We start from the raw sequence: 15,537 nt of genomic DNA, 5'->3' as shown, positions 1-15,537 counted from the left end.
GAATTCTCCTCTTCTTCTCAATAACCTCGTCTATCTGACGGCGATAATGAGCTCGAATATCCTCATGCTCGCGCGCAAGCTCGTACTCCCTTATCCGACGTTGATTCCGGGCGAACAGCGATTCTGGGCTCGGGGTTTTTGGTTCGTAAGGGATTGCCAGCAACGACCCCCACCGTCTTTCCAGATTCTGTGACATCTAGCAAGAAAGAAAAAATGGTGAGGGCCATGCATGCAAGAATTACGAGTTCGAAAAGATGAGCTCGAGGTTTAGGAACAAAACAAGCTATATATTAAGACCCTTATTAAAGATTCAGGACGTGCGTTCCACGAGAAAGAAAGGAGAGTGGATAATTTTTCAAAAATCCCAAAAATCAGGGGAAAAAAGAGTGGCGGTTAACCAGAAAAGGCAGCCTTGGGTTTCGTGCATTAGCCAAAGCCAAAGTTTTTTACCCGAAATCTTGGTGTACAAGAAACGTCTCTTAAAATTTTAAAAACCCAGAAAACAGGAATCTTGCCCAAACATCAAAACTGGGTATGAACCAGTGATGTAAATTCTGTGTTGGAAATCTAAAAAGCATAAAAGCTTATCGGATAGAAATCTCCTATCGTATTATGCTAAGGATGTAAACTAGTACATACACAGACACAGCAAGAACAGCATGAACAAAAACTGACAAAATGGAAAACAAAGATTGCATACTTACACAATAATGGCGATTGCAGAGAGATCGTTGAATGACGGAGAGGTTGCAAATAAGAACTCACGGACTCGAACAAACCAGGGTTTCTTTGTTTCTTTGGCTGAGAAAACATGCGCGAGATAGAAGCTTTATAGGAAGGTCTCTGGTTTCATTTGTTTTTCTTTTCTTGCTCCTGGTGGACGAAAATAAAAAAGAAGATGATGAGTGGGGTCTCATATATATATAGATGGAAAAAGGGGATTAATCTGGGGCGTTGAATGAAATCCTTGCAAAATCCAACGGATGGGGATCAATGACAAGATGGCGCTGAAAAGGTGGCAGACGGATGATCGTGGGCAGGTTTCCAAGGTACTTAAGTACCAAAAATGAGCAATACCCAGCTGACGCGTGTCCATTTTCAAAAGTGTATGACGATACGGTTCCCGAAGAAAGTAGTTCAAAAGTTTCCTTCTCTTAGGATTCGAACAAATACTTTTGAGGGGGCAAGATGTTATACCCAGATTTCGAGCTATGTTAAATGTAACCTCGAAAGTGGATTCACAAACGATTGGACTCGTAAGGTTTAGAGTATGCTCCAGGACTAAATATCGAGCCTGCAAGACTCGATATGACCTCGAATGTGGCAACCTCGAAATATTCACGATCTCGAAGGTAGCTCCCGAGACGCATCTATCCTCAGGGATGATCTCGGATCAAGGGTTCCGAGCCTGACACAAGTACGACCTAGAAGCCATGTGACCTCGGGAGATGTCATTAGCTCGAAAGCTGATGAGAAATCTGAGAGACTAAGGCCTTGGAGATATATGATAATAACTTTGAATATCTACAAGTGTTATCCACAAGAGACATAGTCTACATTTATTACTGTAAATCCCCTAGAATCGTGGGATATTATTTGGTTAGTTATACGCCCCCTGGTCTTCAGGGGACGTTTCCTTTTATATCTGATTATAGGCATTTAAAGCCATTTAATTTATTTTACACAAAAAGAGTAACTACCCAATATATGTGGGATAGTATTCTGCAACCTTCTCTATAAATAGAGAGGTCATGCACCATTGTAAAGGACCGAAATTCTGAACCTTGAGAGAAAACTCTGAAGAATTCATGCTTAAGAATTTTCAGAGATAATCTTGAGTTTAATAACAGAGACTCGTGGACTAGGCAGATTTAACTGTTGAACCACGTAAAAATCGTGTTTTGTGTTGTTATTTTTTAATTGGTCATTACTAATAATTGTTTACGTGCTCTTCTTTCACTGTAGATGAAAAACGGCGTCAACAGCTTAAGAAGTCAGAAACTTTTGATAGGTCTAAAGACTTCAAAGCCTTAGCTGTTAAGCAATTAGGTAAATCTTTAAAGACACTCTGATCTGACTGTGGTGGTGAATATTTGGATTCTTAATTCAAAGATTTATTGATGGAGCATGGTATTCTATCCCAACTCACAGCACCTGGAACACCAGAACAAAACGAAGTTTCAGAGAGTTAAGCTACTCTTCACTTCCCTTATCGTTTTGGGGATATGCACTTCAAACGGCTAATTACATTTTGAATGTAGTTCCCTCCAAAGTTGTGACAAAGACACCACTAGAATTATGGAATGGAAATAAACCTAGTTTACGACATTTCCATATTTGTGGTTGTCCTGCTCATGTGCTAAGACCTAAATCTGGAAAACTAGATTCAAGGTCTAAAGTGTGTATATTTGTGGGCTATGCTCCAGAAACAAGAGGTGGATATTTCTATAGTCCAAGCGATCAAAAGGTATTTTTTTCGACGAATGCAACCTTTTTAGAACACGACTATATGAATGATTTTAAACCTCAGAGCAAAGTAGTTTTACAGGAACTAATGACAGATAAAATTTCATCTCCATCTTCTTCATCAGTTAATGATAAAACAACCAAAGAAACCACAATTCCTAAAAAGGAAAAATCATTGCAACGTCGTAGTGGGAGGATTGTGAGACAACCTATTCGCTACAAACATGAGGCACACATTCTTGTATCAAATATTGAAAAGAACGATCCATTGACTTTTAAAGAAGCAATGGAAGACCCTGATGTTGATAAGTGGCAAGCTGCCATGAATCAAGAAATGGAATCAATGTATTCCCATTCAGTCTGGGAACTTTTAGATCTGCCTGACAATGTTAATGCCATTGGATGTAAATGAATCTACAAGAAGAAAAAGGGTGCAGATGGAAACGTAGAGACTTATAAAGCAAGGCTTGTGGCCAAAGGCTACACACAGAGAGAAGGTGTCGACTATGAAGAAACATGTTCTCCTATGGCCATGCTTAAATCCATTCACATACTTTTATCCATAGTTTCCATCTATGATTACGAGATCTGGAAAATGGACGTCAAGATAGCCTTTCTGAATGGCCAACTTGATGAAGCCATATATATGGAACAACAAGAAGGGTTTATTAAGAAGGATCAAGATCAAAAGGTATGCAAGTTATTGAAATCCATTTATGGATTGAAACAAGCATCAACATCTTGGAACTTAACATTTGATGAAACTATTAAAACATATGGTTTCAAACAAAATGTTGACGAAGCATGTGTTTATAAATACATCAAAGGGAAAGTTGTGGTTTTCTTAGTTCTCTACGCTGATGATATCCTACTCATTGGGAATGATGTAGAGACATTATCAAATGTAAAGAAATGGTTGGCTGACAAATTCCAAATGAAAGATTTGGGAGAAGCGAGCTATGTTATAGGCATTACAACTCTAGGAGATAGAAAGAACAAGCTCTTGGCACTTTCACAAGCAAATTATATTGATAAAGTGCTTGAAAGTTTCACTATGGAAAATTCCAAAAAGGGTCAATTGCCGACCAGACATGGAATTACTCTTTGCAAAGATCAGTGTCCAAAGACACCGCAAGAGCAAGAGGACATGAGAAAGTATGCCTATGCATCAGCTGTAGCGAGCCTAATGTATGCAATGTTATGTACTAGACCTGACATATGTTATGCAGTAGGGATTGTCAGTCGTTATCAGTCAAATCCAGGTTTGGAACACTGGATTGCGGTGAAACATATTCTCAAGTATCTCAGGAGAACGAGGAACTATATGCTAGTATATTCAGGTAGTGACTTTGAACCTACTGGATACACTGACTCAGATTTTCAATCTGACAAAGATAGTAGAAAGTCTACTTCTGGGTCAGTATTCACTCTTGGTGGTGGATCAATTGTTTGGAGAAGCATTAAGCAATCCAATATAGACGATTCAACCATGGAAGCTGAATACATAGCAGCTTGTGAAGCAGCTAAAGAAGCAGTTTGACTGAAAAAGTTCTACACGGATCTGGAAGTGGTTCTAGAAGTGGAGAAACCACTTGTTCTTTACTGTGACAACAGTGGAGCAGTGGCCAATTCTAAAGAACCAAGAAGCCACAAGAGGGGAAAGCATATAGAGCGCAAATACCACTTAGTCAGAGAAACCGTACATAAAGGAGATGTGACCATTCTGAAAATTGCATCAGAACACAACCTGGCAGACCCGTTTACGAAGACGTTTCCTGCAAAGCAATTCGATTGTCATGTACGTAATATGGGATTGAGAGAAATGCCTCACTTGCTTTAAGTACAAGTGGGAGATTGTTAGGTATGTCCTAAAAGCATGTAAAAGACATTTGTTATTTCTATGAATAAATAAATACAATGGTCTATTATTGTTATATTTAGATTATTAAATTATTGTTTGAATAATTTTGTAAATATCAGAAAAATTCCATATTCATTATCGAGGATGTGATTTTGTATTAGTACGAGAGAATTAAGATCACATGAATGAATAAAATTACTCAATAACAACAAATTGAAATTATGGAATTCTTTAATTGGGGTTGTAAGTACGATTTGCTGAGTATCATGTTGATACAAATAGTCTAGATTCAGATTATTGATGTGGTAAGACATCTCGGTAAAGGTGCTTTATATAATATGATTATACATGACATGGACCGATATGAATAAAAGTCTTTATCCAAAATCCATTTAATAATAAAGACTTGTGATTCATATCATAACTGATGATCATTTATAGATCAACCTAAATCCTGAGTGTTCATGAACTCTTGTTCATGTTTATTAAATCTTTTGATTCATTCATTAAGGTCTCTTCATAGAATGAGGCTAATGACTTTTGTTTTGGAGATTTAATATCATGGGTGGCTGGGAACATGTATCAACAATATGGAATCTAATCTTTCCTAACGGATCGTATATTGGTTCCCTTAAGGGTTAATTCTGGAACTTAGTGATTTTGAGCTCAAATCTATAATTAGATTATAGATTAATTATTCACTAGTGAATTAATGGTACTTAAGGAATAAGAAGTATATTAGAAAGGTAAAATGGTAATTCTTCCATTCTAATTTATGAACTAATTAATTAGAGGGTTAAACTATTGTAAGATGGCTATATCAATGGACAACTTAAAATAAGATTTTTGTAAAAGTATATCTATAACATAAAGAGTTCAATTCTGAATTTATAGTGGAGAAATATCATAATTAATAAATTAACTATTATGATTAAAGATTTTAATTATTCAGTTTCAATTTATTGGAGCTTAATGTTATAGGTCCATGCTCCCCGAAATGTCTCAAACAAACACTGATAAAGATAAATACGAAAATGGGCAAAAAGGACTTATTTGATAAGTAAAATATTTTTCTATGCACCAAACATAATTATCGTATAATTATGTGTAATTAATTAATTGAGAATTAATTAATTATTTGATTTAACAAAAATATAATTAATTTTGAATTAATTTATTTTTGGGTTTTTTGGTATTTAAATAATAGTAAAAATTGGGAAAAATCACATGCCTTCCTTGGCATGTGGTACACGTGTAGCACAATGCACAGTCACTGTGCTACATGCATAAGAAGTTCATGGCAGTTTCTTAGTTCCACAATTTTAGTGATTTAAATATTAAATAAATAATGAGATATTGCAATATGATTAAAATATTATTATTATTTAAAACAAAATCTGATAACTAATTAGTTATTTTCAAATTGTTTAAAATAACTAATATTTTTATTTTAATATATTGGATATATTAAATATAGAATATCAGTTTTGAGAGAGATACTTTTCAGGGGTAGAAAATATAACGTGAAATCTCTTGGGGAGAAAGGACCAGTGATACAAGCATAGGTCAATGTTCTTCACAAACTTAGGTCCAAACTTTATCAGATCTCATGTGTTTAGAACATCTGATAAATAGATTTTGTCTATTATTTTGTATAGCGAGCCCACACTCGTTCTTTGTGTGGTGAGAACATTTTGGAAGATCTTGGTGTGAGATCTCAAGGATTTTTTCCATACAAAAAGATAGCAGGAAGGAAGGACTTGAGGTAACTTTCTATTCATATCTTTGATTCAATATATATATATATATGTATGTGAAGAAGTAGATCTAGAAATCTTGTGGGGTTAAATTAACAATATTGATTGTTGTTCCATTGCATATAATCTCTGATTTGATCTATAAAAACCAACACAAACGTTGGCCTTAAGGACACAGGCTACCCTTCCAATGATCCAAGAGCTCCCATCCTTTCAAGAGGAGGCCTTGCCAGCCACTGAAGCCGAGGAGGAGGAAGAGGATGAGGTGCCTCTTGTGCAAAAAAGATGGGTTCCCGAGGCTGTTCGGGAACCTGATTTAGAACGAGATGCGTCAGGGGCAGCAGCTAGCCTCTCCGGCCAAGGTAATCCATACCCCTATAGGGAATTAGATAGGGCAGTTGCTGATTTTAGGTTAGTTCGATTTAACCTAAATCAGCTCGTCCACCGCCATCCTTATAACCTAGATCGAAATATAACCCTGCTCTAGTGCGTAGACCACTTAGTGGTACGTCATGACATCAATTATCCTAAGGGTACAGTTGTAGTAGATAACACTTTAAACTTTAGATCCACCATTTTCGAAGAGTATGAGACAAACCGTAGGACCTGGCCTTCTCTGCTCCAGGGTGTATTTGCCCCTGGATTTAGACAGTATGTAGAGGAATCCAGCCCTGAGAAAGGACCTGAATCTGAACCCCTTCGAATCCCAAAAATATTAGTTGTAGAATCCCTCTCTCCTCCATTAGTTCTAAGGCCGGAGGTCATGATAATAGACTCTTCCCCCAACCCGGAGGGTAGGGTCTTTGTTTATTTTATTTCTTTATATATATTTATGACAACCTTATTTGTGAACTAATTCCTTTTTGTTCTTTTCAAGCGAAGAGATGGAACAACTCGAAGCTTCTGACCTCCGAATTGCTTTCCAAACTAAGAAAGCCGGCTTGGGCGCCGTCGTAAAGAGGCTCAGAATCACGAAGAAAACCCCCCTGCAATAGGAAACGCCTCAAGTTACCCTGCCAAGGGGAAAGATACGAGATCAACTCAAGAATCAGTTCCGGTGAGTTCTCTTACTGCTAAGGTTTCCCCTCCTCCTCCACCTTGATTCATACCTCCGCAGGCTCAAGTGATACAAGTTGAGCCCCCAGCTCCTACTGTCCCAGCTTCTATCGTTCGAATACCAGTAGATCCTCAGGACCTAGAGAAGATCCCTGAAGCCTTTTGGGGTATCATTTATGAGAGTACGGGCCATATGGTGGGGCATGCCTATAAGGCCAGCTCAAGGGATCTGAGGACCATCGAGGAGCACAGCCCGGAGAATTTCATAGAATCAGCTATGGGGATGAACCTCACTGTAAGTTGTCTTTCCTTGGTGAAAAATTTCTTCTTATTGTGATCAAGGGTATATATCTGACTCATTTTGTTATTTTGCAGTTTGTCCTGGCCCAGTATTGCGACATAGCCCATGATAGGGCTAGAAACGATGAGCTTTGGGTCGGTCTGAATGCTGCAAACATTGCCCTGACTGCCACTCAAGAAGGCGAGCAAGCCGCCAAAGCTGCCTTGGCGGCTGCTCAAAAGAGTGAGCATGATGCCAAGGCTGCTCTCGCCTCATCATAGGAAAGTGAGCAAGCTGCAAAGACTGCATTGTCTGCCCTCCAGGCTCAAACTGCACAACTTCAAACCGAGGTTGATGAAGCCAAAGCAAAAATGCTCGAGGCCGAAGTCAAAGAAGAAAAGGCGGCCTCATTGTCGTACATGGAAGAGATGTTATACGAGTGTTGGGCCTTCAACCCGGATGGGAACTTCTCTTTCATGGTGGTCGAGATGTGGGATCCGTACCTTGCAAGATTCAAGGCTCAGATCTTGCAAGAACCATCAGAGACTGGCGAGGCTTCCAGAGCAGCTGAGGGAGATGGCGAGGAGGTCATCTTGGTAGGGTGAGCTGATGGAGCTCAATGATAGCTCTTTTGTATTTGTTTGTAATTGTTTAACAATTTTTTTATTAAACAACTTTGAGCTCAGTTCGAGGTTTTTTCTCTTCGGGATAATTTGCCTGCCTTATTTCAATATACATCTAACTTTTTGATCCATTTATCTGTAGAGTCCCAGAATATTTACTGGTAGTAGTGGTAGTAGTGGTAGTAGTGGTAGTAGTGGTAGTAGTAGTAGTAGTAGTAGTGGTAGTAGTGGTAGTAGTGGTAGTAGTGGTAGTAGTAGTGGTAGTAGTAGTGGTAGTAGTAGTTAGTATTAGTTAGTAGTATGTTAGTTACCGTGGATTTTGGTTCAAGTCGGGACTTAGTTGGAAACTCATAGTAATAGTTATGGATTTTATAAGTTTAACCTATAGTATAAGAATATTAATTATAACATAAGGTTTGATTAATATTGCTGGTCCTAGATATATTATTTATTATAACCTAAGGTTTAGTAGTTAGTATTAGTTAGTAGTATGTTAGTTACTGTAGATTTTGGTTCAAGTCGGGACTTAGTTGGAAACTCATAGCAACAGTTATGGATTTTATAAGTTTAACCTATAGTTTAATAATATTAATTATAACATAAGGTTTGATTAATATTGCTGGTCCTAGATATATATTTATTATAACCTAAGGTTTCGATAGAACCATTAAGAGCGTGACTGTAATGCCCCAAATTCTCCGATGTGTTTAGCGGCGTGAATAGTAGGCCGGGAGGGCCATACTTGCTTAATTATGTTATTAATTGATAAAATGCATGTATATGTTGATTATATTATAATATGATGTGAAATGCATGCATGTGAGTCCATATTTTTAATTACAGGAGTGTGATGGTAATTTGGCCCGTTGAGGGTAAATTGTTTATTTGTACGCATGTTGGTGATATATTTTGAGACCACATTATGATGTGGGTTTGTTCGAGCCATTCGGCATGAGACGATCATGGTATGTTAATTATCGGTTTGGTCATAACAGGCTTAAGCTCGGGGCTCGGGGTGAGTCTCGGGGTGCTTTTAATGATTAGAGTGTTACCGGGCATTAAAGGGTAACGAGATGTGAATTATTGGTGTTTGAGAATAATGAGATTAACGGGAATTGGGAAGCGTTAATTATGATTAACGGGATAGGTGGAAAGTACCAATTTTACCCTTGAAATGGTTTTAGAAGCCTTAAAAGACCTAGGGGTATTTTAGTCATTTGGGTTTGGATTTATATGGCTTTGGATGGCTGTAGAAAGAACAGAGCAAAAACAGGGTTTCTCTTTCTCCTTCCCGTACATCCATTTCCTCCATTTCCTCTTTGGTGTTTTTGAGCTCAAAGTGGGGTTTTAAGCTAGGAAATCAAGGGGCTGAGGTTGTAGACTTGGTTCAGCCATTGGAGAAGGTTCAAATCTGGATTTGAGGTGAGTTTTAGTCATTGGTTTCTGGTTGTGCTCTGTTTTTCTTTTGGTTTTTTAGCTTTTGAATCCTTGTTGGAAGTTTGGATTTGAAGAGGTTTTGATTGAAGTTTAGCTTGGGTTTTGATGAGGGTGAGTTATGGGTGATGTTTAGAGGTTAAAATGAGTGTTTGGAGGAGGTTTGGAGCTGGTTAGAGGGCTTGGTTCCAAGGGAAAATGCAGGGGAAAATCTGGTGTTGGGTGCTGTCATTTTGGCTGGTCTGGGCTGGGCGCCGCGACATGGCTGTGGTGCGCCGCGACCCTTGGCGTCTGGCAAAAAGGTCTGCCTCTGTTTGAGGGGCGCGTTGCGGCGCAGCTGGGGAGGGCCGCGGCCCTTAGGGTCATTTTGGCCAGAATGGTGTTTCTAGCATGGGGATTCAAGCCTAAGGCCTCGGGGTCGAACCTACTACCCGGTTGAGTAGTGTTTGATATCTCGGAGGTTAGGTTTTGGTTTGGGAACCTTTTATTATTCATTTTATTGATGGAATCCCATAATTGGTTATGACCAGGTAACCGCTAGAGGACCAAAAGGTTGATCGTTCTCAGGGGTCGTTCTTTTATTCATTCTAACTCAAACCAGAGGTAAGAAAACTGCACCCCAAGTGTGACATGCATGGATATTCATCAGGCATGTTGGTTGTGTAAATATGGACATGGATTGAATATAGAATGCTTAGCATATGTTGCTCACTTGTGCATGGTACTGACTCATTAGTCAGATTTGGCAAAGGTGCTAGTATCAACTGTGAAGCTGTGACTTATTAGTCAGGTTCGGCAGTGGTACTGGGCATTGGTCACGTTGCGCTGACTCATTAATCAAAACGGCCTTAGCGTGTCAACGCAAGCCGACAAAGATTAGATCTAATCAACTATCAGCATTGAATGACTCAAAGAGCATTAATGCCAGACCGACCTTGAGGGTCGATGAATGAAATTAGCGCTTGGAGGCTAGTGGCTTACCTAGCAGCCACTCTCCCACTTGAATTAGTGACTTGTTTGTCAGTCACTCAGTATGGTTTGTCAGAACCTGTTGAAGGCTAGTGGTTTACCTAGCAGCCACTCTTCCACTTGAAACAATGACTTGTTGGTCAGTCACTCAGTATGGTTTATCAGGACCTCATGTAATGTTCACTCATTTGTTTGAAAGCTTTATGCTCAGTGTGATTATAATGATAATCATTTGATAATGCTTATGTATAGTGTTATGTTTTCTTGCTGGGCTTTGGCTCATGGGTGCTATGTGGTGCAGGTAAAGGAAAAGAAAAGCTCACCTAGCCTTGAGTGGAGAGCTTAGGTGGTGATGTGTACATATGCAGCCGCTTGACCACCATGGCCAAGGAGTTCTCAGAGGAACTAGGGGGTTTACCCTATTTTTGCCGCTTAGGTCAGCGGGTTTGTAAATTTAAAACATTAATGACCATTTTGTACTGAGAACAACTTGTAAATGTTTTGATTAGCTCTGCAGAGTAGTTTGTAATGAAAATCTCCATTTCCTTTTTATTGGTTTTATACCTTAACCCGTTAATTACACTTAGAGCACGTTTTTGACCAAAGGACTCGGGTAGCGAGTCAATTTTCCGGTCCACCATTCACCGTAACTGTTCTGGGGTAACCAGGGCGTTACAATGACACTTGTCATAATCATGATTATTAAGGAATTAAGTATTTTGATGAATAATTTTAATAAAAGAAAGATCTAGAAGCTCTAGAACCTTCCAGCAGCTGTTAGGATCGTATTATGACTCAGTCAAAGTTGTTTATCCAATTCAAAATATGCTGAAAAAGTGCAAATACGTGTTTGATATATCAACGTATGCCGATATATCGCTGCTATAGGGGCTGATATATCGCCTACGGAAGATACGGAAAACACGCCTACTATGCACGGACGATTGAACGGGGCTCGAGAACAAAGGGGGAGGCGATATATGGCCTATGGGGGGCGATATATTGGCTCCAAGCTTGACTTTTTAAAAGTTTATGATTTTGAATTTAAAAATAGCCTTAACCACTTAGACATGCCTTTGAATGATTTTGATTGAGTTCTGGGCATCTGTTTAATGAAAATTCAAATCTTTTTCATTTTATAATCATTTATTTATTCAATTAAAAGGGGTTAGTTTCACTCCTTGAACTCTATAAATAGGACCTAGTACTCAACCATTTTCTTCATTCTTCAAGTAGTCTTCAGAGCCTCCAAGTTGCTAGTGTTACTATAGAGAGATACATTTGGATTTTGGGTTAAAAGCTTTATCATTCTAAGCTTTTCTAAACACTTGGGAAGTGAGATATAGTGTGATTTTTGTATTGATGTTTAGATCAATCCATAAGATCATTCAAGGTATTCTTATCCCTAAGTTCAATTCTTTATGGTTCTATAGTTTTCATTAGTTTTATTTTATTCAGATCCTAACTCTTGTTTATGATTCTTGATTAGGTATTTAAGTTCTTGAAACTTAAGGTTCTTCTTGGTAAGTTTCTTCTTGATGGTTTAGTTTTCTTTCCATTTTTACTGTTTGTTTATAGGAGTGTTCTAATCTCGTTCTTGTTCCCAAATATCCCCGTTTTTGGTAAGGAAAATAGGATAAATTATGTGTTTTATGTTTATGTTATTATATGTTGTATGTTACAATATGTTTTTGTATAAATATATTTTATAGTCCTTGGGCATATGACTTGTTTAGACAACAAGCCCCAAGAATATGTTTTTAGTCGCTTGGGCATATGACTTGCTTAGATAGCAAGCCCCAAGATTATTTATCATTTCATGGGTTAGAGTTATGATTGACTCTACCTCGACTAGTAGAGAACCTAGATGGGTTATCATATACTACCATGTGATCTAACCTACCTCGATTAGTAGACAGAGGACGTAGATGGTTTATCACATGCCATGTTAATGAGTTAATGGCCATTAATATTATAGTCCTATATAATATATGTTTTTATAGTCATATGTTTTATAGTATATGTTTATGATATAGTCTTATGTTTATGATTTATGTGTTAATAAATTTTCCTTCCTAGGCATTAGGCTTACTCCTTTATTTTTAGTGTGATGCAGGAAAATAAAAATGGAAGGCGGAAGGATTCTTGGCAGCTTAGCTTATGTGTTAAGGATGAATGGACTGAATGGACTGTGTGTCGATCGAGGACGACATTATTTATTTTTAGTCAATAAAATTATGTTTTTGATGTAATTCCGCAATTAGTATTTAAAGTTATGTTTTATGTTTTATAAACAATGGGATCCCATACCATATCACATTTTATTTATATTTTTATATTATCTTGTATTTGATACAATATTTTGGGTTTTCAATAAAGTTATGTTATTTCTTATGTTTGTATCAAAAGAGTAGTAGCTATGTCTAGTAGTTTTAATGGTCAAAGGTCTTAGAAATAGTTGGGTCATTACAGTTGGTATCAAAGCCACGGTTCAGATGCATGAAGTTCTCCTTGATACACACGCTCAAGCTCTGATTCTAACCGCCAGTGTAAGTGTTTATGTTATAGTTATTATGTTTATGTGTATAGCTAACGTTTTAGCCCTTATGTTTTCAGTTAAGAATTGATGAAGCCTTGACCTATGAGGATATCTGAGCCATTAAGGCATTAAAAAAGGATTAGAGAGCCAAGGAATACAGTAGGATTGTTAGAAAGATTCACTCAGAGATTACTCTTATTTCACAAGGAGATAGTTCACCTCCAAACTACTAAGCAAATCATGATGAGAGCTACAAAGCAATATGTTTTAGTGATTAGTCTTTTTAAAGATTATCCTTTTGTAATTTCAGCTTTAGAAGAAATATGGGAGACTTTATGTTGACCCTGATTTTGGCCAACTGACACGGAGTCAAATTTGCTTGATGTGGAAAGAACACGTTGGAAAGAATGTGATGACGAAATGATAAAGAACGCAAGGGTTTATAGTGGTTAGGCCCCAGAATCTGGTAATAATCTACGTCCACTTGAATTGTTATTGATATATGATTCAAAGGAGTGATCAAAGAACTAGTGGTTCAATGAGTTTCACCAACCTCTGAAGAACAAGACAATATCTCAAATAGAATCACTCTAGTCTCAAATAATTCGAAAGCCAAAAGTCCCTTCCTTGAGCTATCTTTCTCTATTTATAGGCTCAAGGGGGATTACATGAATTTGTTACAGATATTCTTTTCTAAATAATCGGATACTCAGGAAATTGTGGGAGTCAATTTCGGGATTTACAAAGATCTCTATAAAAATATCATGAAGCATGCGGAACCTGCGACCATACTGGTCGCAGGTAAGTTTCGGCTGCCTACTGCTTGTAATTTGTCTTCTGGTCGATACCCTAGCAGAGTTCCGCCAAGTGTCAGCCACGTGTCCGGGAATCACTTGCCGCGTCATTCATGCCAGTTTTTTGGATAACACTATAGATGATGAAGATGAATTACCAGTAGCTATGAGATATTATTTTCTCATACTTAGGTTCACCTTTAAGATGGAATTCCAATTCACTAATGAGCAAAAACATAGAATCTTTACGAATCTTCCCCAAGGAAATTTTGAGGCTCAAGATAATGATGATTATGAGGAGATAAGATATGATATGTTAGATGAAGGGTCAGATATAGAAGATCCTGATTTTAGATTAGTTAGTTTATTTATTATCTTTGCATTTATGATTGTATTTAGTGAATTTTTTTTTCCAAATGAATATTATTGTTATTTTTTTGAATGACATGTATGAGTTTGATTTTCTTTTACAATCATAATAAATAATAAATTTAATAAATAATGACCAAGTTCGGTGAGGGTGGATACAAATCAATGGACCAAGTTCTATATTGAGAGTTAGGGGGCCATAGTAGTGGGAACGATTTTACTGATCCCAGCCCTCCCTCAATATGGTTAATTTTGGAACAACGACGAGTTTCGAGCCTAAGAATTAAGTCATATAGGATGATTAGAAACACACTTAGAAAATAATAAAGATGGCTTATTTTTCTAAGTATAGAAACACACCTTAATTATAAAGAAGGCTTATATAATTCTTCATAAGAAATCATAATTAATAGGTCCGAGTTATGTTTGCTTAGTCTGAGTTTTTGCCTTAGAGCCTATTAGGGTAAGTTCTAACATGCTTTTTCTCGACTGTTAGAACTTTGTTGAAGATGTCGCTCAGAAGGTCTGCACGCACAAACGCTAATGCCTCCAGCATCGCTACCGCGACTACTGAAGCCCCTCCAGTTCGCAGAAGGGGAGGCGTGCTACCACTACTATTGCTAACCAAAGTGCACTACCGCCTCCAGTTGACAACACTGCTAAAATTGTTAGGCTATGACAACCTAGTGGAGGAATTACTATAGCAACAGTGACAACAGGCTCAGCCGTAGCCACAGACTCAGCCTCAGCCACAACCGCAGTCTCAGCAAATGGCTCAAGCACCCCAACAAGTAGGTCCTTATGGGGGATGGCCAATGGCGAACTATGTGCCCTTCCCAGCTCAGTACATGGAGCCAATCTATGAGCGGTTTCATAAGCAACACGCTCCAACCTTTGAAGGGACAATTGACCCCTTCGAGGCAAAAGAATGGCCTAGAAATGTAGAGCCGATCCTAGCGCACATGAATCTCAGCAACGCAGATCGCATATCTTGCGTTTCGTCTCTTTTAAAGAAGGATGCTAGAATATGGTGGGACTTGGTTCAGCAGACTCATGACGTTGCCACCATGACATGGACTAGATTTGTGGAGTTGTTCCACAAGAAGTACTACAACTCGGCAGTCATCGCTTCAAGGGTCGAGGAGTTCACCAGTCTGAAACAGTGTAACTTGACGGTAGCAGAGTATGCTTGGCAGTTCGACCGACTAGCCAAGTTTGTTAGAGGACTCAGACCAAAGATTAAGCAATGAGTCAAACTAGAAAATCCAGGAACTACTACTTATGCCGATGTTCTAAAAACGGCTATAGAAGTAGAAAGGCTTCAGGAGAATGTGAGTAAGGAGGAGGCCAGCAAGCCTGAGCCTAAATAGCAGAGCCAACTTCAGAATG

Source organism: Humulus lupulus, chromosome 1 (genome assembly GCF_963169125.1).
Source record: "Humulus lupulus chromosome 1, drHumLupu1.1, whole genome shotgun sequence".
Lineage (NCBI taxonomy): Eukaryota > Viridiplantae > Streptophyta > Magnoliopsida > Rosales > Cannabaceae > Humulus > Humulus lupulus.
The sequence above is the reverse complement of the archived record's forward strand: the minus strand, read 5'-3'. Positions refer to the sequence as shown.